At 43.6% G+C, this 25,937-nt stretch overlaps 1 protein-coding gene across 3 annotated transcripts in view; it reads right to left on the reverse strand.

Annotated features, from left to right (window-relative positions):
• Positions 1 to 12,626, reverse strand: part of LOC117754185 (cadherin-18) — a 76,770-nt gene extending 64,144 nt beyond the window's left edge. Inside the window, exon 1 of one of the 3 annotated variants that reach the window (XM_034572960.1) lies at positions 7,661 to 7,960. The gene's annotated coding sequence lies outside the window, so the exon portion shown is untranslated. Of the gene's footprint in view, positions 1 to 7,660; positions 7,961 to 12,546 lie in introns of those variants that run through there. The other 2 variants (XM_034572962.1, XM_034572961.1) reach the window with 2 other exon arrangements.
• Positions 12,627 to 25,937: the final 13,311 nt, after the last annotated feature.

A 25,937-nucleotide genomic window follows, 5' to 3' on the forward strand; every position in this document is an offset into this window, starting at 1 on the left:
TGTGATTCTCTCACACTTTGATTTCTGTTTCTCCAAATCACCGGTTCGTCTTCTGGTTCCGTCTTTAGTCTTTCACTGTCGTACTTTAACAGATTGTTTTGAGGAGAGATTTGAGTACTGGGTCCTCTGAATAAGTGCAGTGACATTAAACAAACTCATATTCATTGATCTCTTGATAATCTCTGACAAGGAGTTAGTGTTTTAATTTGAATTTGTTTGTTAGTCAGCAGGATCACACAAAAACTACGAGACACATAACGACAGAACTTGGTATAAGGATGTGATATTGGTCATAAAAGAGCCCATTACATTTTGGTGCAGATACGGATCAGGAGGCAGATCCAGGATTTGTTTTCTTCCAAATAAAAATCAGGATCTAGTGAATTCAAATTGAAATGTCTAGTCGATGTCAATAAAATGCCCGTCTCTGACTTCTTTCAGTTGATGGTTAATCAAATTAAACTGTGTTTGGTTGAGTTCCAGGAGCCATAAGAACTGTGAGCAGCCGTAATAGAAGAAATGGTCAGTCTGACTTGTTTATGAACTTTATAACTGCATTTGTGAATTTGCCTTCGCTGCCTGTGCCTCTGTGGCGTTGGACTCGTCTGCCGGCGGTGGACCGGCTGACTCACTCTGGCAGATCCTCGTGTATTCTCGCACTCCCGAGTATTTTAACTCTTTCGAATGTTCGTATTTTGGGATTGTTGATGTGTGTAGGTGTGTTGTCTACTGTCTGTTTGTGTGCTTTGTTTCAGGACTCAACGCCTTATTTGGACAAATGAACTGTCCTGAATTGAATTGAACTCAATCACAAGCTCCCGTCGCCTTTGAAAAGCCATAAATCTACAACAAATTCAATTTGATGGCATCAAAGACTAAGAAAACCTCATCTGACAAGTGTGAATATTGTGAATACTTGCCTTAGTATGTACTTACACAACTAAAGATTGTATCCGTCAGTTAACTCATAAATCATTTGACTTTTCAAATCAAAAAATGTGTGAAAACATATGATGCTGCATGTTGTTAACGTCCTAGAAGTCTAAGACCTGGCAATCGGAGGAAAATGGATTCTTGATGGTGTGGAGAGTTTGTATTTGTGTTTTACAAACAAGCTAGAACAGGATTAAATTGCTCTTTATGGAATTTATGAGCACTAGATCTCCAACCACATCCACATCCACACTATCAATGTCATTCAAACAAGTGGTTTCATCCCCATAAACATAAATAAACACTGGTTTTAGTAGCGACTGCTTGTCTAGATTAAAAATGATGGCTTCTGACCCAGGTTTTCTGACTCTGTTCAGATTCATTTTCCGCACACAGAGAGCTGCTTGACACTTTGGCACGAGGCTTGATGGTTTGGCAGCAGTGCCCGAGCTCACCAGCAGAGTACTCGGGGCAGGGAAGCGGCCAGATGTTGTTACAAAGTGAATGGTTCAATCACAGTTCTGGAGACGGTTCTAAGGAAATCTGCTCGCACACGACACGACCCAGCTGGAACACTCACAGCGACGGAGCCACTGCCTGAATTAAACAGCGATTTCCGTTCATTGTGAAATGTAGTAAATGTGCGAATGGAAAAGATGCGTGTTCGCATTATTCTCTATCCTGCACATACACTAAAAGAATGTCACCATATTTAGGTCAACTATTGCTGTGTTTTTTTAATAAAATTCATCATTGACCCCAAAGCTTTTGCAGACATTTTTTAAAGACGTGTTATTAAGATTCCCGCTGTCGTCCATGCAGTCCCCCCCCCCCCGGGCTCGCCTCTCATCCACCTCAGATCTGTGAATCAGTAGGGACGCCCTGTCCAGCTCACGCCCCTCCCCCCCCCCCGATCACTCTCATAAATCGTTGACATGGTCCAATTAACATCTATCTCACATTTCCACATCCCGGAGATGCACGTGAAGGCTGAGCAGCTCTGACAGGCCCACAGCACACTAATGTTTTATCAGTGAGACACATCAGGGTTTCTTCTTTGCACCGGGACACCGACGCTACTGACATGACAGCACACTCCAAGGCTTTTGTATTAGAGTCCATTGAGAGCAATATTTAAAAAGGTAGTTAATGTAGCACAGCAGTTGTGTAATATTATAAATAATTCATGTGAGGAGTTATCTTAAACTACTGCTCATAAAACCACCCATTGTTGACACAAAGAGGAATCAGGCAACATATCTTATTAAGAAATATTGAGTGAAAGTAATTACTTTTTCAGATTTCTTTTGCAACTTTTTGAAATATAGCTCAAGAAAACAAGTTTAATCTGAGTTTTGTATCAACATGTCTATTTATTCTGTGTACATCGCCGGGTATGAAAGTGTTAGCGAAATGCCTAAAGCTCAGAATGTAAATCTAGAGGGGGGATAAGTATGATGAAGGATGTGCCCAGGTGAATAAAAACACAGGCGCCTCCTTGAAGAAGCTGAAACCTCCCGCATGTGACCAAAAGGCAAATCCACAAGCCAGACGCTTTTAAGCAGGGAACAAAATAAATACTCAGAGGCCGCCTGCAGGATCCCAGGCAGACACGCACAGCGATTACATAATGACGGTTCGTCCTTAAGAAGCTATTTAAAACAAGGAAAAGTCTCTGAGCAAACACTCACAAACGTGACATGGAAATCCACCCCCCTCCCTAATAGGACATTAACTATTCATGCAGCATATTGGCAATCAAACAGCTTTGTCTTCATGGGCTTGCAGAGACACTCTCAAACTATGGACAAATATGCAGATAGGGAATATTCTTATCTGTGTCCCACTGCAGCAGCAATTTCATTCCTTTTTTTTTTCACTTAACACATTTTTCTGCTACATCAAACTTTAAAGCCACTGCATATTTTTTTTTCTTGTCTGCATTTAGATCAAGCATCCCTGCAAAACTAATTTAAACTAAGCCTGTTTTTTTATTTTTAATTTTTGTGTTAAATCAGACTCATCTCCAGCAGAGCAGTGCGACGTGTTGTTCAAATGTAGGACACGTTGATCTACTTATCATAAATGACACGTATATTGAAGTCAGTCGTCACATCTTAGAAAAACATCGTCGTATATATATCATGGATGAAGCCATCACAAACTGGATATTTATGATTCATGAAGAATTACGACATTTTCTGGGTTTTAACGCGGCCGACTTCGTCATTTATTGTGTTTTGCTGAGGTCAAAATGCTGCAGTCTCATAAAAATGCTCCGCCATGATCAAACTTCCTTTTTATAATGCTGGGGTTGTTTTTTTTTTTTTTTTTAAGGAAATGCTTTGCCGCCCATTCGTCACTGCCAGTGAGGGCAGGAGATGAATCATTCTAATGTTGCTCTCACTGAAGAAACCCACAGTGCAATAATGCCACAGAGCGCTCTGCGCCCCACTGTAAGCAATGAAAGTCAAAAGAAAAAAGAATGGAGATGATAACAGGCCAGAGAGGACTTTATTTCCCTCTGTGTATTAATATGTTTGGTAAGTGTGGATTAAATCAGGACGAGGTTTTGCTGATTAACGTTTTTCCTCCTCCAAGACAAGTGAAATGCCTCCAAAGGTGTTTTCAGACTGATTACCATGTGCCTCCACGCCACCTCCCTGGCTGATGAGTTCATGGAAAACACCCTCTGGCTCTGACCACGTGACTCCTGATTGGCCGTTACCGTTCGTCTGGCAGCCTATTTAAGTCCATGGGACCATATGGTCTGTGAAAGGCCTTGTTCAGACTGCCAGCTCAAATCTGTCCTCTGTGTGCGCATGTCCACATCGTCTCCAGGTTGATGTTAGACAAACTGAACTGCAACAAAACACGAGATACTTGAAAATCAGATCCAAGATGGTTGGAACTGCATTTCCAATAAGTCTGAACACTCAAATCAGATTTCAAAGCGTCTCCGGAGTCACAACTCAAGATAATCAAGAAATGGATCTGGTTTGTTGTTTTTTTCTATTGGCTTGTGGAAATGTGTTCTAGGTTGCTTCAATGCTCGATTCTCAACAAGGAGATATAATGGGTAAGGTATAGAAATGAAAAATGCTGAGTATTAATATTTTAGATGACATTTGAAATGTCCACATTAAAGGAAAAGAGTGTCTGATCACTTCTATCTGGATGTACATGATGGTGACAGATCAACTGCATTGATAATTCACAATAAGTCTTGAACATTTTCCAGCTGTAACAATTACTAATTGTCAGTTTAACTATGGGTCATACAGGAGTGTTATGAAAACGACCTTGTTAATGTCTAAACATTGAATATTTGAGTCTTAGACACAGAAGTTCTCCATTTCTATGATTCCCTTATGAAAGGCTGCAGAAACAATTCATTTCTTTCAAGATCCATTATGTGAATAATGTCTAATTCTGTGCAGCTGTAAGTTTTCAGTGAGGCTGATTCACTGCAGATTGGAGGAGCAGTGACGAGGCAGAAATACAATTAGGTTAAAGAGAGATTTCCTCCAAGGTTTATTTTTCTGTTCCGAAGCAATAATGTGTAGAAATAATTTGGTCAAAACATAAAGGTTGATCCCTGAAGTTATTTTTTATTTAACTCTGTTTATCCTCAATCTGAGACACGGTGTGTTTGTGTGTGTGTGTGTGTTTGTGTGTGTGTGTGTGTGTGTGTGTGCACGCGCGCCCACCAGAGAAGCACGTCTGATAAGAAATCTAATGACAAAAATTCGATGCGTCATTTATCTCTAAACGCCACCGAATCCCATCACAGCGCTGCATTAGAAGCAGGGGATTATTTCACCTTGTCTCATTCCTGGATTTGGAAGAAGATGGCATCGCTGATGAGACTGATCGTCGCCAGTCGCCTTTTTTCAAAGCTACTCGCCGAAAAAAAGCCCTAAATTGTCGGTCCCTCTCTTGGCAGACGCAGCCAGTGAATGACCAGTTTTCAGTTTGCGGCCTGTGAAGAGACTGTTAATGTTTGGATGAAAGCATGATTTATCTGTTGAATGGCCCTTTGACTGCGCTGTTGGGACAATGAGCCACTGTTCTTTTTCCCTTTCTGGACTTCTAGTGATACGTTTAAAAAACATTACGGCCTCCATCCCCCTGTAGCCACCTGCAGTGAGCCATTTTCTGCTTGGACCATGATGTCTTGTGATTTTGAGATAGATCTGGAGAAAGCTTCGCTGTGTGATGTTAATATGTTGAGCTCCAGCTGGTTATCACGCTGGTTATCACGCCCCTGATAATTAATCCCCATCATAGATGTCCATTTTCAGCCTTGATTGGCCAGTCTGGTCAAAAAGGAAATCTGAATTTGGCTTTTCAGAATCCAAACAGCCACAATGTGTGGTCGAGAACTAAGCCCAGCTTGACTAATGATGCTCGGCATTATGCAGCGTGTAAGACGCTTTCCTCAGCTGCAGACATGCTGCCACGACTGACTGATAATTGCACAGTCGCTCACAGTTGAGTTGACACAACACTTCAGGGTAGAGTTCATCCAACTGGTGTCAAATCAGGGAATCCAGTGATCAACATGTACAGTTTGGCCTTTATGCCCATAGTGCTGTGTCTGCATCACGCAGGGATATTCAACCACCACAGTCTGGAAGTGAAACAGACCATTTCTGTGTTTACAGAGATTAATAATGTAATTAGCTCCGTGCCCTTTTCAAAGGGGAAAACATCCACAGGCCTGCAAACACACATGTTGTTATATCAAGGAGCATCTTTATCCTTTCAGACCATCTGCAGTTCACTTCGGTTGACTGCCGGGCATCTGCTGACCCTGTGAGGATAGATGGGTAACTCCAAGGGAAGCCTGCAAGTCGGGGATGCGAGAAGAACCAGATAAAAACTTCTAGCAGGTTAAATGATTCAGCCTTTTAATTAAGTTGGTGTTAGACTATCTGACCAGCGGAGGAGCCAAACAATCAATCACAACTTAACATTTAAGCCATTTACCGGACTAAGCACATTCCAAGGCCTATTTCAGCTTTGCTAACTTGTGATTGGTTTTTGTCATCTTTAATAAAAACTACTAAAATGTATAAAGGAAAGAAAACTCATCTCATGCCACCCCAGTTGAGTGAAGGCCAACATCCCTACTCCACTGAGCTTTCGCAGTTTTTAATTCTTTATGTCGTTGCAGCTACGTTTTCATATTTTCCACTCGTCAAATTTAGAGAACCACGTCCATGGAGGTTAGAACTTCAACACAGGCCGCATCTGTAACTGCTTTGTGATTTAAATTGAAAGTTTGGGTCCGTCGTCTCGTGGCGCCGCACATTAAACATGCGAGGGAAAGCGTCTGGTAAATGGCTCGTACGTGGGGGAAGATTGACGTGATGGGTTTTCAGCAGAGGGGCCTGCCCGTCGGCCTGTTATGCTTGTTACATATTGTATGTCACTTCATTTCCTGGTGTTCAGACGAGTGGTGGAACTAACCAACCGTTGCCTGAACAGTTGATGAATCATTCAAGGTAATAAATCAAAGGGGAAAATATCAAATATGTGCATCTGTGAACATTTGGGGATTTCCCCCTTGTAATCTAATACCCTCTGTTTCTTATGGAACAATGTGATGGACGTGAGGCTACCCAAAGGAAACGAGTGAGGGATGAACTGATCATCGCCTCTTGCTGTCCACTGATACACAGATACATCTCTAATACCAAAAGGAATATAACCAATATCTTCCCCAGGCCCCAATTCAAGGAAACAGAAAAACATCCGAACTTCTCCCTCAGCACAGATTTTCCCATCATACGTGTAAATAACATTTACTGCATCGCTGCCACAGCCCAGAGCAGCAGCAGCAGCCTGCTGGAGCTTCTCTGTGAAATGTTCACAGCTTGTTCTTCCCCACGCGCACTGTGGCCCAACAACACGCCACTGAGTCACATGACACTTGACATCTTCCTCTTAAACATTTTGCAAACACATCAGAGAAGGTGAGCACCTTGCAAAAGAACAAACGCACTGCTCGAGACTGGCAGCCATTCAGCCCCCCCTCTCCCTGTGCTCACCAGAAGCCAATCAAAGCAACATTAACAGGGACAGCTGAGCATCTGGCACTTGGCTCACGCATCTTGGCACAAACACACAAACACATACACAGACACACACACACACACAACTGTCAAAGCATTTCACAGATTGCAATGACTGAGGCATTCACTCAAAACGCGTCTGTGCGTTTTGGTGCAGCGATAGAAAAGCTCGGCTGCAGTCAATGAGTGGACTCCTGTTTCCTGCAGTGCGCGTAAATTTCAGTCTGGCTACACTGGTGCGGCAACACGCAGCGCAGGAATCGGAGAGTCCCCCAACTCCCACTCTGCTCCAGCAGCCCCTGCCTGTCGTGCACAACTCCACCGAGCCGCCGTGGGCACCGACACCCCCGGGAGACAGGAGCGAGGCGCGCCGGAGCCCGAATGGAACCAATACGCGCTCCGTGCAGCCAAAGACCTGACCGAGGGAAAGTGCGCGCACTTCTACTTCGCCTCCCTGGTGCCAAATGTTCACGAGGCTGAAACGCAAACGAGCACGAGACTCCTATTTGTTTCCCAGTTGCATCAAACACAAGTCAATCAAAAGGCTGTGGCACACGCCCGCGCCACGGACCATCCTTACGCACGGGCGCAAAATTAAAAAAAACTTGCAGGATGATGCATATAACAAACTTACTCATCCGTCTTACCTGTCCTCGCGCACTGCCCTCACGCGCCAGCAGATTCAACGGCGAAAAGCGTGCGCGTGTTTGAGTTTGTTCCTCATCCTCTCGTCTTTTTGCTCCTGGTCCATCGTCCCTGTTTTCACTCCTCTCCTCCCGCCGCTGTCATCCTCTCCGGGGCAGAGCTGGACTGCGCTGCTCGCCGAGAAGCCGATACTCACCCCCTTCCTCCCCCCCCGTGCGTGTGTATGCGTGTGTGTGCGCGGCAGGCAGGACGAGCCGAGCCCATGCAGTGCGTGTGCGCGGATCTCTCCCTGCCGAAGCATCCTCCAATCCTGCCCGGCTACTGCGGCGGCTCAGGCCGAGGCAGGCAGCGGATTGGTCGGTTCTCACATCAATCCTCGGCCCGGACCGGCCTCCCTGTGCCTCCCCTCCACCTCCACCTCCTTCTCTCCATTATCTCCCTCTCCTCCTCCTGCTCCTGCCTTTCTCTGTTAACACGTGATTATAGAAGATAGGGATCAGGGAGCGATATGTTATCCCCATCTCATTTTCTCTCAGAGACAAACACCTTCCCTGACTGTCCCAGTAGGATTCAGAGCACCGGTGACTGTGCAGAGAACTGCTCTGCAAGAGGGAGAGGAAATGTGCTTCAAAACAAGAGGAATGTAACTTTAATTAGCCATAAAAGTTTGACTCATCCAAGCATGAGAGCCTGTCGGGACTTAAAACTGCTCTAAATGTTGCACTAATTTTTTTTTCTGTTTCTCATTTCAGCAACAAAACTTGGAAATAAATGTGTTAAACTTTTTCAGCCTCGAGCGTTAAACTCAGTTGTTTTTTTTGTCCTGAATCATGAGCGTCAAATATGGGAATATTCAACATTTTTTAGTTTTAAAAACACACGGTTCTATATGAACAGTGATTTCAAGATGTCGCTGTTTTCAGACCTGCACTGAACTCCGGATATTCTCCTGGAATTATCCGGAGGGGCTGTGTGTGAGAAATCAAATGTACCAGTCAGTTAATCTGGACTGTCTTATACTGGGGCCATGTGATGATACTGGGGCCATGTGATGATACACCAAATAATTCACCACAAGCAACATGTCACCCTTCACTTATAAGAGAGTTTCCTGTTGTTGTGAACAATCTCCTGCTGTGTTCTTCTTATTTGAAAGGTAAAGTCCGGATAATGTCCGGAAGCAATTGTCTGGACATTTTCTGAACATTTGTATCTGTAATCAGCTCATGTGGGTCATGGGTCAAGGTTAAGGATATGAATATTTCATTTAAAACCATTAATAACATGTAGGGAACTAAACCTAGGGGCAATGTTGAGCCTCAGCTACTTTATTTTGAAGTTTGTGTTTGAGGAACAAATATAATTGAAGCCCAGATAGGTGGTTTCACATGTCTGGAGGCCTACACCTGTGTGAGACATCAGTTATTTATTTTTCTAGTTCTGGTTTCCAAATCCATTGAAATATTCAGAGTGAGTCTTCCAACCAAATATTTTTTCGTGTTTTAAATACGAGGTATCTCACTGGTCGAGAGTCAGGAAGAGTTGAGCGTTACTTTCATCCTTCACAATCTTAATAGCGCCATCAGCAAAGTGCGGCTCCCAATTACTCTGCTGAGTTAAGAGGAGGTAGAGGAGGGAGGTCAACATCTAAGCAGCAGGATCCAGGGGAAAAATAATATGAAGATTCACAAAGTTAAATTTACTCGTGTGGCCCTTCCCTGCACGAGTAAAGCTCTAAAGATCATTTATGCAAAGTAGTTTGAGCTTTTTGGGAGATTTGAACATGTGTTCTAAGTTCACGAGGTCAAACCTAATACTCAGATTTACATTTCTAAAGACAGAGGACACAGGGGCGCAAACGTGGATATGGTTTCTCATTGGGATTTGTTCTCATAATCATAAGTAACTGAAAGCTTTTTTTTTTCTTTTATATATTAAGTTTAAATAAAGGTGAGTCCGCGGTCGAGGTGCGTAAATGATGCACCGAGTCGTTTGTTTCCAAAATGTTTCACAGTGGCCTCTAAGATTCAAAACTGTATCTGCAGCCATGTATGCATCTATAAAAACACTTTCCTTCCCCGAGTGTCGAACACATCTGGTGTCACTGACAGCCTGTCACAGGGTCGGTTCCCCTGGGGCATTTCAATGATTTTCACTGTCTGGTCATAATCTGACTGGGGACCCAAAGCACAGACTCACAATCACACTGTGGCGAGGACGAGCAATATCACAGTGTGTGCGAGACCTTATTTTGAACAGCTCCGTGTTCACCTTCATGCCACAATAAGAGAGGAGTGTCGACATGAGCCACAGCAAAGTGATTTAGTGAGACCAGACTGAATGAAGAGGCAAAAACGATGTAATAAAATATGCCTTTTATTGTAAGCACGTCTTCGCTTCCTCCCATTATACAAAAATCAAGCCAAAATTGATCAGACACAGTTGCTGCCACCTTGGCTGGACAAATAAGTTTCAAGGTCCTGTAACACAAGCGCTCGACCAATCATGAGCCAGTCTGACCTGTCAATCATGACACAGTGTAATTTGACTTTTTAGTTTGATCCATGTCCCATCTGCTAACATGGAGGAGTTGAGTTTTACGACCTATACTGCAGCCGACCACAAGGAGGCGATATCATGTCTTTCATGTTTATCTACAGTCTATGATTTAACTAACTCAGGCTGCTTTTGCCACAGCATCTTTTAGTTAAACTCTTAATATTATGCTTAAGAAATTACCCTGATTACTCTTCGATTTGACTGGATACATATTTTGCAGCGGACAGATGTTGCATACAGCACATTCCAACTGCTACAATTCAATATGTGTCCGACTGATGAGAAACCACTTCTCTACAGAGCAGAGGTTTGTTATGATTGGATCGATAATTGGAAAAAGCAGGTTTGAAATTTGTGCAAAAGTTTCTGGTGCCATTTACTTTTGAGAGTGTTTTTAGGTCCAAATATATATTTCATTTAAATTGTTTGCTTTCACTTTGGAGTGTGTAGCTTGCAGTAAAGTTCCAGCCTGCTCAACTTCTCTCAACTGCTGATGGATACGATGATGTATAATGGTTGGAAGGACCATGACCAGGAAAACACTTGTTTCTGATTGGCCAGTAAATGTGCTGTAAAAACAAAAATAAGATTCCTGAGACATAATTCTGATCAGACAATCACCAGCTGTCTTGAATCAGATGTTAAGCTGCAGGTTTTCCTACCACACATGTTATTTTAAACAATAATGCACGCTGAATGTGTCCTGATTCAGAAAATATAATATCGTAGTTGTGTAATATTGGTTATAAAGTCTCTAGTATGTACTAAAGCTATTCTGTTTACATATAAGTGGTGTTTTAAACCTCTGACATTTATTTGTTCTTGGTTTCAAGACAGTCACCTTCTGCAACCGACACCTCAGCTCGGCTGCTCCGTGTTTCCTAGCGTCTGAGCCCAATTGCCTTGTTTTGAAACCCGTCTTCGGCAGGTCGCTCTTATTTCTTGACTTTCACTCTTTCCCTTTTCACCCCCTTTTTGTTTCTGTCAATCAATTAGTCAGTCAGTCACTCGCTCTCTCTCCAGCTCTGCCTCCCTTCCACACACACACACACACTCCCATCGCTCAGGTACCCTGGGGCCAGCTGTTGAGTCTGCCTATTCAGCCATGCTTCTGCTCTCCCTGGATCCAAAGGGAAACTTGATGAATAATGAACAGAGCAGTGAAAGGGGCTGGTGGGGGTGGAGGATGGAGCGCTGGGCAGCGTGGGAGTGAGGGAGAGAGGCCCTTCAGGACCGGGACACGATGGAGAGATGGAGGGAGGGCAACTTGTTAGTGTTCACCCATCAATTAGGCCGCAGAGGAGACATGAAGAGAATGCAGGGTGATGCGTCATAGACGAGGGGAGGAGGAGAGGGAGTTGGAGGTCTATAAACTAAAGTGTGCTTGCTAAGGAGACAGATTAGGCATCGGAGGCGGGCAACAAGATGAGAGTTGGGGGGGTGGTGGTTGGACGTGAAGAGGCAGCGGTCTAAAAGACGTCAGGGGCTCCTCAGCACACTGCCTCCAGCTTCATACATCATCCAGGTCGGGTTCCTGCTGCCATGCAGAGTTGGGACGCAGCTTCAAAAACCCCTCAAAGCGGATGTGCACGGTGTGTTAAAGACAAAAAGTAACGACGCAAAACCAAAACAGAAGAACACTCCCTGAGATTCACATTTTATAGAACTGCCAGATGTTAATGCTGGATTTTATTCCTTCTCAGAAATGAGCTACAGGTGAACAACTGGCTTTTACAGGGGAAAAAAAGCTGGTGTCTTGGTTTTGTGCCCAACGTCAAGTTTCCACCCATCTGGAGGAAATCAAAGGAACCAATTCACTTCCATTCAATTTAGTACATTGTGGGTTTAGCATGTGGCTAAATAATAAGGGTCAACTAGTGGCTGCGTTTTTCAAATCATCACCATATTTTCATGCCTAATGGTTACCATACCTTAGCCAATTACCACAGGCATCATGTGCCAATACTTTGCAACATTATCAGTTTGGCAAAATCATCGAATTCAATATTTTGGTGTTGAAGATTAGAACAGTGTCTGAGGTTCAGTTTTCATTTGAGTCTCTTCTGTCTAAAATGAGTTTTCCTGCCAGTGCCTGCTTTCAGATTTGTTCCCAGCGCCTTGGAAAGCATCGTTAAATCCGGATTAACAGCGTTAGCCTTGGCTGAGCGAGGTTGGGCTGATTATTGTGGCAAATGCTGACTGATGAACCTCAGTGTGTCCGGTGGCAAGCTGCCCGTCGGGAGCACCGGGGCATTTCCCTGTGGCCTGAAGTGAACAGCGAACTCCACCAGCGATGATAGGAGCAGGAATAAATTGATGAACCTCTTACCTCACCTGTGTTGGACGTGCACCTCACCGAGCGGCTGTGGCCTCATGATCATGTGAGTGATGCTGCAGCGCCGCTACTGCTAGACCTAGAGAGAGAGAGACAGACAGAGAGAGAGATTAAACTACTAACTAACTAACATATATTTAGCCTCTACTATTATCCTGTAATATCATCCCGTCACGGGGGGAGTTGGAGCCAATCACAGCTGACACAGGTCGAGAGGCAGCATCATGGACAGGTCCTCATCTTATTTTAGGGCTGAGACACATAGAGACAATTCAAAGTCTCCAATGAACCTAACCCCAATCCGTCTGGACTGCGCAGGGCAGCCAGAGTACCGGGACAAAAACCCACGCAAACATTCAGGGCCTCGGGCGAGCTGGAGTTCAAACCAGGGAACCTCTTTGCCGTGCTGTGCCACCGTGCCACCGTGCCACCCCATCAGATGACCACGGTGGCCTGAAACCACAGTAGTTTGCTACCTGCTACATTCACAAGCATAGTCTCTGAAATTAGCGATCTGACAGCTTGAACAACGGTGGCTGGAATGAACCAGAATTTCCCAGCGTGTGTTATTGCTGCAGTCTGTTCCTGCTCAATCCACTGTTACCGTGCAGCTCCGTTCATCGTGCACTATTCTCTATGCCACTGTGCAAATGTCATTTCTTGCCTGTGGTTAGCAGCACTTAGGTGATTCACGGGCCGTTTGTCTATGTTCAGAACAGAGATATCCAATTTCTTCAAGCCAACGCGTGTGTGTCACACTGGAAACATCCTATATACTGCAGATAGATGAACCACTGCACCAATCACATGAAGAGATAAAATAAAAACACACACAATGAAGTTCACAATGATTTGGGAAAATGTAAACTAGTCGTGAAAAGGTTGTTATGGTGAAAAATGCACGGATCCCACTGATGGTTTATTAAAGAGGGGCCTGGAGAACTCCCTTGCATGTTTGAGTGTGAAGCTCTGTTAACACAAATGCTTCTCCCCAACAACAAGCTGCACAGTGCTGGAAGGGTTCCTCCGGTATCGATCCACCGGGCCATTTCTCTGCATGATGTCCGTTTCCGTTGACGGGTTTTTAATGACAGGTCAGTAAATCATTTTGCCCGGGGGGGCTAATTGCTGAAGAGCCTTTAACGATACCCTGAGATTACAATGTGTTCTGTGGACGAGGTTGAAAGCGATTAACAACCGGGAGGAGGTTTTTGTGGTGTACCACGTATCCAGTGTGGGTGTTTTCCCCTTTTTACGTTTTTAAACGGCGCCAACTGGTTCTATGGACCCTCCATGTATAAGAGACATTTGGCCAATTAATCACCTCTAAGCAGAACTGAGGGATTATGCACTTGACTGAATCTCATTTCAAGCTGCTGGTTTGGGTGGGTGTGTGCACGGGAACTGGCCGTGGACACAGACAAATGGCGGCGGCATTGGGGTCCTCTGGCGCTGGGAGACTGGTATCAGCCGGGTTGGACTGGGAGTTTGTTTGCCTCCCGCAACACACATCTAATTTATTTGGTTGATGAGCATCAAGGTTACACCGCGCCCCCCCGCCATTAAAAATCCATATACCACTCCTCCCTCTGCGGAGACTACTGTGAGTACTGTTATCCCCGAGCACTTACCCAGCCAAAACAAATTGCTGCACAGGAATCAAACAAATAGTTGCTTTCGCTGCCGACTCTGAACTCACGTTGTTCCCTCGTTAGAATGCATCAGGCGCCCTGCAGAAGAATATGCAGCCTCTCGAAGCCCGATTGTGTGTCTCATGCACAATGCTTCGTGCAGTCGTTACCCTTTTTGAGAAGTGTATATTGGTTTGAAATAGAAAACTTCATATTCTCATTAATTATGAAATACCGGGATGTGATTCACAGTCCAAACAGCAGCGGTCCAGGGCGAGGGGGGGGGGGAAATGTCAACACTCAATCTGTTCTACACGAGGGGGAAGTTGACATGAAGCTTATTTACACACAATGGAAGTGACGAAACCATGAGAGACGCTCACCGTGACTGCAAATCACACCTGACGTGACATTAGCCGTGCAATTGGAAATGTGGCAGTTTTAAAAAACGGACAAAAAGGAAAACACAGTTAATACTTCCAATGGTGTGAGCAGAGAGACGGTGTCGAGAGGTTTAATTCTTAATGGGCAATAGAGCTGATGAAAAACAGGAGCTACAATTACAGAAGTGGGTCAAGATGTTTCTACTCACATCAAAGTAAAGGAAGCTCTTGTAAATCAACTGCTCATTGTTTTGAACTCTGACTGCAACTACTATATTTTATTAATACGTGTTGTGTCTGTTGATTCTGTCTATAAAATCTACAAATTCCACAAACGTCCGTCTGTATGTGGAACACAACTTGCAAACCATTCAATTTATCAACTTCACCCTCAGCATTTGTATTCTTAGTAGCTCGGGCAAGTGCAGCGATGATACTGGTGAGATTTGGATGTGCAAAATGTTCAATGTTAATAAGATTAGAATAAATGTTGAACAGTGAGTTGAACATGTCTTCAGATAAACTAGAGCAGTGGACAAGTGGGTCACACCACAGGTGAAAATCGCCACTAGATCATGTTTAGAATTTGGTTTTTATTTCACCGTGTAGTTCAATTACAGAGCTTTTATTTTTGAAAGATTGTGAATTTGGGACTGTCTGAATTTCTATGACAGACTCTGAAATAGCCGACACGCAATGCATGACAAAATAAAAGCATTTAAGTCGATCATTTCAACTTGCATGTAAACCACACACGTGAAACAGTGATGATGCTATAAAATCTTTACTGCAGATAAACCATGTAGGATGAATTCGGTGTTATCAAACTCCACTGTGCAGCATAGACTGTTAAAATATCTGCACACAAACAATAAAAAGTGAAATTGTAGAAGTGTTTGAGGACGACTCACTAATGACGAGGAATAATTGTGAAGAAGCTCCGGAGCATCAACACAACATCACATACCGAGGGAAAATGGTGAGAAAAGGAGACTAGAAAACATTAAGCACCACCAATTTAATACAACAATACTCCCCACCACGTTGTTGTGTGCTTGAAGAATAAACCATTTTGGATTCAGAACAAAACACTGCCAGTGAACGTAATTCATTTCTTTCACAACCAGAGCGGCCAAAGACCATTTAGTACAGAATAACTATTATTTTCAGGACACAAGGATGAAAAATGGCCGACACATTTCCCCAGAGTCCAACATGGTGTTTTCAAATAGGTTGTTTTGTCCGTAAGTAAAATGATAATCAATTTACAAAGACATATTAGATGAGGGAAATAAAAAAAATCTTCGCTTTTGAGAGGCTGGAGCCGGAGAATATTTAGCAGCTCTGCATTGTAAATGACTTCAATGAATAATCAATAAATAAAAAGTCGCAGACAGTCTGCAGAAGTCAAAATAAGTGATGCATTATGAGTTATTTATATGCGTCGGTGTGTAAAAAGCAACAGTACTGAGCAGTGTGCACACATGAGGGGAGGAAAAGGAGAATATTGATGGTTTATAGTGACCTTGAAATTCTCTCTGATGCACAATAAGTCGTGGTCCAGCATTCCCATCATACCTTGAGGCTTAACCAAGGGGTCAAAGGTTTCTCTGTGGGATTCTCAGAAACACTATGACAACCTTGATGAGGGCGTCTTTGAGCAGCAAGCGAAAAACACATATTCCTGGAATGCAGTTTTTTTCTCTTTGTCCTCCTTTCCCTTCTTCACCTCCACCAGCAGGATGGTTTCCACATGTTGCTAAGCTCCAATCAGCGGAGACTCGGTAAAGAACTGACACTGAAGACACTGTTATTTTCATCCGCAGTTAGGGGCTGTCCCTGCTACACGCCTGCACGCCGAGCGAGGTGGGGATCATTAACAAACTGCAGGAATGGGAAATCAGATGTATGGTTACAGTTGTGTCTTTTCATTATTTCTGCACGATAGATCCGGGGAAATAAAATGGCTTTTCAATGACATTTCAGACAATCGTGTTCCTCCAACCTAATGGCCTTGGCTCCGTGCAGGGGTCGTCCCTAAACTGTTCCCACAAAGAAACTGTTCACCCACCTTAAGAGAGAACTTTACTGGGTTACACTGAACCCTGAGCTGAGCTCCAACAAACACATTTTGAATAAAGTGGATTAAGACACTGTCCTTACCAGGGGCCAATCTGACTAATGCGTTTGTGACTGAATGGGAGTAAATCCCTGAGACCGGGTTCCAAAAGCCCTGCAAGTGGAAAGATTTGTAAAGACTCCAGATTGGTGGAGGAAAGCAAAATTGGGAAATGGCAAATTAAACATTTAGGTGTAATGTTCAGGTATCCTTCTTTTGTTTTGGTGTCCACATACCAGACATTTCTAGCTACCAGTTCACGTATTTGTCGTAAATTATTATTTACAAGTAATGTTACCAAAGTAAAGATGGACATGTACTGTACAATATGAGCCGGTTTTAGAGTTGCACCAGAGTTCATCTTCGTCATGTATTGTTTGTCGCGTACAGGGGATCAGGGGACTCGATGCATTAACATGGACAGAAGACACGGAGGCCAGGTTGGTCATGCCACAGCGTCAGCGCATTCCTGCCTGTTCGATATTTCCTCCTCCTCCTCCTGTCATGACCGACGGACCAGAGAGAAATGTCGTCCACACACAGAATGGAACATTTGGTGAAGACAGCATTGTGAAAGCAAACCTCATATTCCGAGGGTTCGTAGAGTTTGAACACATAAATCTTTGGCTTTCCTTCTCAGACGATTTACGTCTGGAATTCAAGCCCAACATTTCAAAAAATCGCTCAGTGCACGTCCATCCTCAAGGGTCTGAATATCACACACCTCTGAGAGAGGAATCTGAATTTTTATTGACTTTTAAAAACATGCATGTTCGGCCGTGGTGTTGTTTTTCACTTTCTTACTCACGAATGAAAGGTCACATTGTTGTTTCTGTAAAAAATCCTTTGCCATTGATTTGTGGGAGGAAAATACCTGTTTCCCAGTCACACTTTCTGTTTGACAAGACGGAAACGTAGCTGTGAATGAATTATTTAACATTTCATGGTGTGATATACACCATTAGACAGTTACTGTGGTGTGAAGCATGTTTGGTTGACATTGCAGGTGCACGACTTGGCTTTCTCGCAGCCGTGCCCACATGAATAATGGCACATTTGCAGGCAGATAATACAATTATAACGGTATGTCACAAACTATACATGTTTAGCAGGTTAATGTTGGAAACTCTTCACCGCTGTGTGCTTCTGCCTCTGGCAGCGCCCCGAGGATCTTTGTCCTCCCATGCATAAGGATCTCAGTTACAGGCCCGTTGAAACCAATCAGGACTCTCACAGAGTTTGTTTCACGCAGGGACCGAACGAGCGGAAACACGACACTGACTTTTACAGGAATGAAGCAAATTCAGGGAAGTTTAACATTAATTTAGAGGCTTACTTTTCGAAAATGATCAAAATACGGCATTATCATAGATGTTTCACACAGTCAATCTTACTGACACACGAGTTTGACCGACTGGATTTGCAACTGTGATGCCGTCACTGAGCTTGTCCCCGTTTTATTATCTGTTTTCTCTTCTATTAATGACTCTTTATTCTGTTTTTATTGTGTCTTTGTTACTCTATCAATCTGCTGAAAGCCCTGTTGTATAAATCAAGGTTATACAAGACAAATAAACACAATGCAACAGCGATATTATTAAAACTATATAAATGACATCAATAACCCAAACAATGAGGTTATAAATGACTAAAAACTGAATCAACATAAAACTCCCACACAGTCAATTCCATTTCAACTCCACCCTGATATACTGCAGGGAGGTAACACTACCTGCGGGCCTGCCATCAGGAGACTGACAACACAGCGAATCCACAAAGAACAGGAAACTTCTCATGTACAAATATAACCTCCCACTAACAGCAAAGACCCCCCACTGTCCGTCACCCAGACGACAATAAACTGTGCTGTGGACTTGCACCGTAATGAGACTCGCATACGTCCGACATGAGTGTTTGTGGTCATGTGGAAGACTGAACCACAGTCTCTCAGTGGGACAGCCACTGAACATGGATGAGCCCGACAGCTCGGCCCCGGGATGTTCACACCTGTTACAAATCAGAGCGCTGCTGGTTTTCTTCAAGACTTTGTCATGTGCACAACAATTAAATAGAGCAGTCACTGGCAGTTAAATTCTTGGGAAACACAGGCTCCCTCTAACCATGCTCAAAAATATTTAGAAAAGAAAACCACACAATCCAAATCATTTTAAAACTAGAAATGTATAAAAAAATATATATATATTTCATGCCATATTCTATGTATTAAATAAATATGGAATATAAATAAAAGTATTTGTTTCACAGTGCGGCACAATTGACTGCTTTGTGCTCTTAAAGGTCAAGAAGGTGGAGCTCCGTTACACCCCCATCATCTCAAATAAAGTGGGTCTAGAGTGTTTTTTTTCGTTTTTTAGGTCAGTCACCTTCAAAAAAACACTCAAGAACTTCCCTGAGCTACTGGAGGACTGTTGACACGGTGCAGTAGTTATCGGAGCAATGATGGAATTGGACAAACTTGCTGTTTGTGCAGAGGACTCAGTCACTTTCCTTGGAAGTCACAGTTCCAGCAAACGGCACAAAACCCCATCTGGCCTCTGAAAGGATCCACTTGGCATCCAGCGTCAAAATAGAAATAAAACAGCTGCCTGAATTTAAATACTATTAATGATAGTGTGCTTGTTTATTATTATTGTCATTCCGTGGCTGCTTGTGACTCACTTTGCCCGTTGAATCATTGATGTGATCAATGCTGGGTCTGAGCAATGCAGCTGCGGATGAAATCCAAGTCGGGGCTTTAATACGATGGCAGGCACAGCGACCACAAGGCACTGAATCATCCATAATAATAGCTGGATGAGAGACTGCATGGCGTATGATGGTTAGCATCTGATGCATTAAGAAGGTAGAAGTTAGGGCTTGGGTCAACAACCCTCGAGGGAGAGCCGGCAGACGTGGGTGTATCCGTGACTGCATGACTCCTCCATGTCGAAATGCACATGCCTGAGAGGTAACCCCCCCCCCCACACACTCACATATCTACTGCATGTGTCGTGGCTCGCTCAGGAGGATGCTTCCTTCGTTAGACAATAACCACGTTCAGGAAAAGACCAAACGAGCAATCAACACACGCTTTCGCTCATGAGCTTGAGAGGACAGTCGAACTGAAATCACCCGTCGGAATCCTGTCGTAAATTTCCACCCAGTTGAAGAGATGAAGGTGACAGATTTACTGACTGACAATTACTTTTACAGGGCTCAGCCAAGGATGCACAGTGAACCAGGGAGATGGAGTTATTCATCACCTGTTACTGTGGCTCTGGTACACAGACAAATAACATGTTACATAAACGTACACAATAAAAAGTAAGCGCAGCTCAGATGGTCGTGATTCATCTTTTACAGCTTCACGCAGAGAAAGACTCGTCTGAACATGAAGGGGCCAACTTTGTTTAGGATTCTCTGTCCCTGTGGAAACACTGTGCAGTTTTAGAAATGTGAAATTCCAACTATGGACCAACCTGGCTGCTCATACACGTATGAACCAGACAGGCTATTGTCCTGGCCTCCATGTTTTCTTACCACATGATAATTTATGTTGCCAGTTCCTGATTCTGCTTTAGCTGTACCAGAGCCGAAAGATGGCCGACCACAGTCAGGATCACTTAGTCACTCCCAGCGACCCCCTGCTCACTACACGACAAATGAATCACAACAAACCCGACATTTGGTCCATCTTGGAAACTGGGTCAAAAAGCAAACCCAGTTTAATTAGTCTGCACAAATGAGACAGTCTGGTTTTCACAGGATTTGTCCTATTTACGTTACCAGCTCTTAACATTGCATCTTTAGCTTCTTTGGGCAGATGCACTCACTGCACCTCAGCTACCTGAACAGAGAAGGAGCCAACTTTTGAATGCAGCCTTTGAATGGGACACAGCCACTGGGTTTCTAATCCTGTTGCTTTCCACCTCATCCTTTATCCCTCTATATCTGCTTCTCAATCACACTTGTATCAAATACGCACACGGTTGCTCAACTCAAACAAACACCCAACGGTATTCAGTGTAAACCATATTTTATGATTGACCGTGCATGTGAGGGTGCAGGGGCAGATAGAGCAAGATCCTTAAATGTGTTTACACATCTGTTAGACGCTCAGTGGGGAGAAAGAAGGTTCTTCAGGGACATACATGAGGAAAAAGGTGCAGTAATATTTATAGATGGACTTTGTGGAAAGTCACGGGTCAAGAGGTTCCACTCTCCAGCGGACAGTGTTTGCCACGGGCTCCGGCTGCAGTTCAGCTTCACCGGACTACAATTTTTTCCCCTTAACCTCGCTTGATAGAAATATGAGATTGGTGAATTAGATGTTATATTGCACCTGTATACACTGGGAACGTAGTTTATCGCTACGAAATGCAGAAATGTACTGATTTCAAACCGGGATGGCAGATATGGACAGTTTCTCCACAGTATTACACCAAACGTCTGAGTCAAATGTTATGTACTTTCTTTAAGGTGTTGGAAAATGCAGCTCGGTACATTGAAGACGATAACCCACAGCGAAATAAGCACTCTGAGGCTTTTAGCGGCTGTTACGTACCACAAAAAAATGAAGGTAACATTTAGTGACGGATGGAATTGCAATCTCTTCTTAGAATTGCAGGGACACATGGGGCGAATGTAACATTCAAGGGAGCAATTAGAATAATGTCCTTTTACCGCTGAAGTCCCAGTCAGCTCCCCCTTCAGCTTGTGTCACACACTCAGCAACAGAACTATATGAACGATAAAAAACCTCAGGGTCATTTTCAATGTCCTTTACACCCTCTCAGATGGTTAAACAGAGTTGGTTTAAAGGCGTCGCTGGGACGGGCACAAGCTCGATGTTGGCAGTGGCTTTAAGAGCTTCTCTCTCATTATGCTGAGTCCGGAGCATTTGATAAAACATGAAGTGACAAGCGTGTTTTTCTGCAGCAACACCAACTAAATGTCTGACATTCGTAACTGCTGAGTGGAAACCAACAATGTCAGATGTCATTCGCGTAAAGAGGAGGCATCGTACAGACACCTGTGTCACTCAAATTGTCTTGGACTCCGGGACCAGAGGGACGCAGGTGGGGACGGAAAATGATCACACAGAATCTCAGGAAACAGAGAAAATCACTCAATACTCTCAGCAGTCAAAGAAACACGAAACAAAGCAACACCTGGAAACACAATGTTCTTGCTGAGTAATGTCAAAAAACATTATTTTTGGGGCTAACCTAACTTTTGTATAAATATAGTTTTAAATATTCTAATCAATGTTTATGAGAGGCTCCACTTTCAAATTTCCTGAATCAGAAACTTGACTAATTAGATTAATTCTGCCAACAAAGCAGCTCTGCCTCAATGAAATGTTCACATTAGTCCGACCTGCCTCATTTTGAACCCCAACAAACCCAAACTACTGAATAACCAGCAGAAAAACTGCCTCCTGCTTGTAAACGATTTGTTTCGGGTGCTTCTTTTACTTGCCTACCTGCGGCGACAGGTTTCATCACCTGCACAACCCACAAGTACAACCCTGAGACAGAAAAATAAAGAAAATACATGGGAACAGAAGTTTATTCTCCTGTTTACTCACAGCGGTTTATACTAAATAAGGTCCTGGTGATTAATCTGGTTGCGGAAGGAAGTACATTCAAAACCTGGAAATGCAAATGATTGTGCTCATTAGGGCATTGATCTAAAAAGTCGTTGACAAAGAGAAAAACTGCAAATTGTGACGCGGTAGTTTTTGGCTGCAGATGCAATCATTTCTGATTCGCAGGCAGATTTGATAATAAAAACTAATTCCCCTGCAAAATAATAAACCTCATCGCTAATGCTAGAAGAGAATAGTGTGGATGTCTGAAGTTCAGAGGTCACACACAGTGATTTGCCCTCCAATTACAGGTAAACAACCGTCTCCGCTCCTCCACACACACGTCGCACCATCTTGACAATCCACACCACTCACCAGACCTGCAGTGCCAGTATGATACAGCAGTTTGTGTGACAGCTGGCTGGTCCCTGGGGTTACGGCACAAATGTTGGTTGAACGAACCCCACGGAACCTGCAGCGTGAAGACCAGCTGTGCTCTCTGACCTTGTGCTTAGTATGTGCTCATAGCGTGAACGTAACAAAGTCATGAGTTACAGCTAAAAACCAGGAGGAATCTCCACGTCGAATGAGCAGAGACAACAGCCAGAAGTTAGTCAGAGAGTCACGTAAAGTAAAGTTGGCATTGAGCAGTTGGGGGGGGGGGGGGGTCGGGATGTACTGGATTACCAACCCTGTGTGTTTATTGTTGTTACTATGGTGACCAAGCTTCGTTAAGCCAGAGGTTTTAGATTTACACGTTCATCCAGGTTGGAGGACTTGTCGCCTTTATCCTCGGCTGCTCCACAACACTAACCTTGTCTTTATTATTGTAATAAAAGTACTAATTTGAACCCTTAAGTATGTATATATTTTTTACTGGGGTTGGGTTTGAATCTATAGTGTAACTGCACAGACAGAATCCTATATACTCCCTGTTATATGGCAGCTTTGGCACTATATTTTCCCTTTGAGAGCGAGGCTCCATAATCTGCGAACAACAAGACGCTCTCCCACTGAGAAGTGAGACTGTTCTCAAATGTTGCAAGCCTCTTGATCTGTATGCGGGTCCTGCTTCAGCTTCTAGTCTCCCACACAGTGTGTTCCTCAGCAGGCAGCGCTCATTATGTTCTATAACACTGAAGTACACTCTGAATTCGTGGAACATGCATTACATACACAAGCAAAACCAGAAGTTTGGCCAATGCGGCACATTATCTGTGACTCAGGCGCATCTGGGGAAATGTTTCAGGACGAGATAACCAAAGTCTTAATGATCAGAATATTAAGTATTATATCTAAGGTGGAGTTTTTCCAGTATCAGGTGCAGTTTTTTCTTCGATAATGTGCAGTACCGTGACTCACCAGCTTTAAATACTATTCTTTATAAATGTGTTTAAAATATATATTTTTTCATATTCATCCAGCCCACTATCATGATAATGGTCTGACCCGACATCTGCCGGGTGTTAACATAAATGACAGATCATAAATGAGCGCTGGGCTTGACAGCTGCTCATTTTTTTATTCCTTTGCAGTGGAAGACAAAGCGCCAGAAAAAAACGAACTGATGTGTTTAATCATTAGAGGGAAACTGTAAACATCTGACTGATCACGCTCAGATCACGAGCTTTATTCAAATTAGTATATGTCAGCTTCTGCATGTGCATTTTATATGTGTGGTGGACAGTCTGCAGCAGAGAGTGGAATAAAAGGTCCGTCGTACTGTATGTAACCTGCCATCTTTTATCTATATAACAAGATATAATGCTTCAATATCACTGTAGTGAGGTTATAGAAGTTATAACTTGGTGCTACAACTGTTTCTGAGATTCACAATTAACAGCATCCATCCATGCACCCAGTGGGCAAGAGGCAAGTGTACATCCTGGACAGGTTGCCAGCCTATCACAGGGCCAACAACCATACCTGCATGTCTTTGGACTGTGGGAGGAAGCCAGAGTAGATGCAGAAAACATGGGGAGAACATGCAAACTTCACATGGATAATATACATTTTGTGGACTCACTTTTAAACCTACTTAAACTGTCCAATGCGTGGATCAAACCAGCTGAAGCAACCATGTGAAAATGACATTTCTTGTGCTTTTGTTCTGGCGAAACCCAACAAACAACCTCCTCCTTCTTTCCTCTGCTCGTGGGGAAAAAATCATTATCTAATGAGAGCAATGTTTGGAGAAGCTGGAAATAGCTTGATGAATATTTTAAAAGCTACTGGCTCCAGCAGCTATTTACTAGGAGCTAGTTTCAGTGGTTGAAGAAAAGGACCCGGACAAACAGAGAGGTGGTGGTGGTGCAGTTAAGACGTGTCACCCTTGGGCCTCGCATCCGGTTGATTTCCTCTGCGCTAATCTGTGCGAGACAGATCTGGCATTAGAGAATCAGGGGCGTATCACCAGGTAATCCAGCTTGTGTGTCTCGCTGGCAGAGGCCAAGCAAGTCAGCGTCTGCTGCTAAATATGGCCTCCAGCCGGCGTGCTGCAGCGTGGAGGTGGGATAAGCTCCTCACCCACCCTGACACGAAGCGTTTGTACGTCAACTCCCTGAAAGTGGGCTGGATCCACCAGTAGGTTTATGGATATCCTGAAAGGGTTCATTGCAAACCTTTACATCTCCAGTTGACCTTTGGAGACGTCTGTATATCTTAACCTAAGAGCCCAACTCGCAAAGGCCGTAAAACTTTTAATAGCATGTAATCGATGCAGGAGTTTGAGGCCAGTCAGGTTCACAGCCCCCTCTGATCAAAAGAGAGCTGTTCTTTAACACGCTGATTCCAAGAAAGCTATAAGGTCACTTCTCACTGTGTCAGAAAGAGCAGAGAACCACACATCAGAGATAAGGGCCCGAGGAGGAGAGGGCAATGCTGCCCCCCTGCTCCAAGAAATTCAGGCCTCTAGACATCACAGTTAAAAACCAGAGGCTCTCTCAGGACAGCATCCAGATCAAGACGGGATAATTACAGCATCTAGGTTGTGAGCTCCCATGCTAGTTTCCTTTACAGCCAGCACAATCAATACTGCCCACCCATAGCAGCCCTGCAGCGATGTGATGCAACACAGACAATGGGCAGCATCCTGACCTGAGGAGGCAGAGGCCTTTACCTCACAGGTTAATATGGGAGCTGAAATAAATCCTCCTCTCCACTCAGCTCTGCTAGAGGCGGCTTTCTACTCTCAGGACAAATGATAACAGGATGTGGTACAGGTATGAAAACTCCTACTTCAAAGTGATCGGCATCTCTTTTGTTGCGAGATCTAAATTTAAAGTACGGAAATATAAAATAATAAGGCATTTGAAATTTAATTGAAAAAAATCTAAAGGTCATAAATTAATCGTACATTCTGAAATAATAAAAAGTGTGTTGTTGTTAATGTCACAATCCTTACGACTTCAGTCAGTTAATCCTGTGACACCCACGGTTAAGTAACGAGATCAAATGGCTGTTGCAGAAAAACATCCTGATGATAAACTGTACAACAATCTGATTTGATTACACCTAAAGTATTTAACTTTAATTCAAGACAAACGCTTTAGATTTAAATATATGAAGGTCATAAATAAAATGCTTTTACTTTTAAGGGGTATGTCTTTTTGGCAGAAACCTCTTTACAGCACTACGTAAATACAGATTCTTTAGGAAGTGCC

Source organism: Hippoglossus hippoglossus, chromosome 20 (assembly GCF_009819705.1).
Source record: "Hippoglossus hippoglossus isolate fHipHip1 chromosome 20, fHipHip1.pri, whole genome shotgun sequence".
NCBI classification, from domain to species: Eukaryota; Metazoa; Chordata; class Actinopteri; order Pleuronectiformes; family Pleuronectidae; genus Hippoglossus; species Hippoglossus hippoglossus.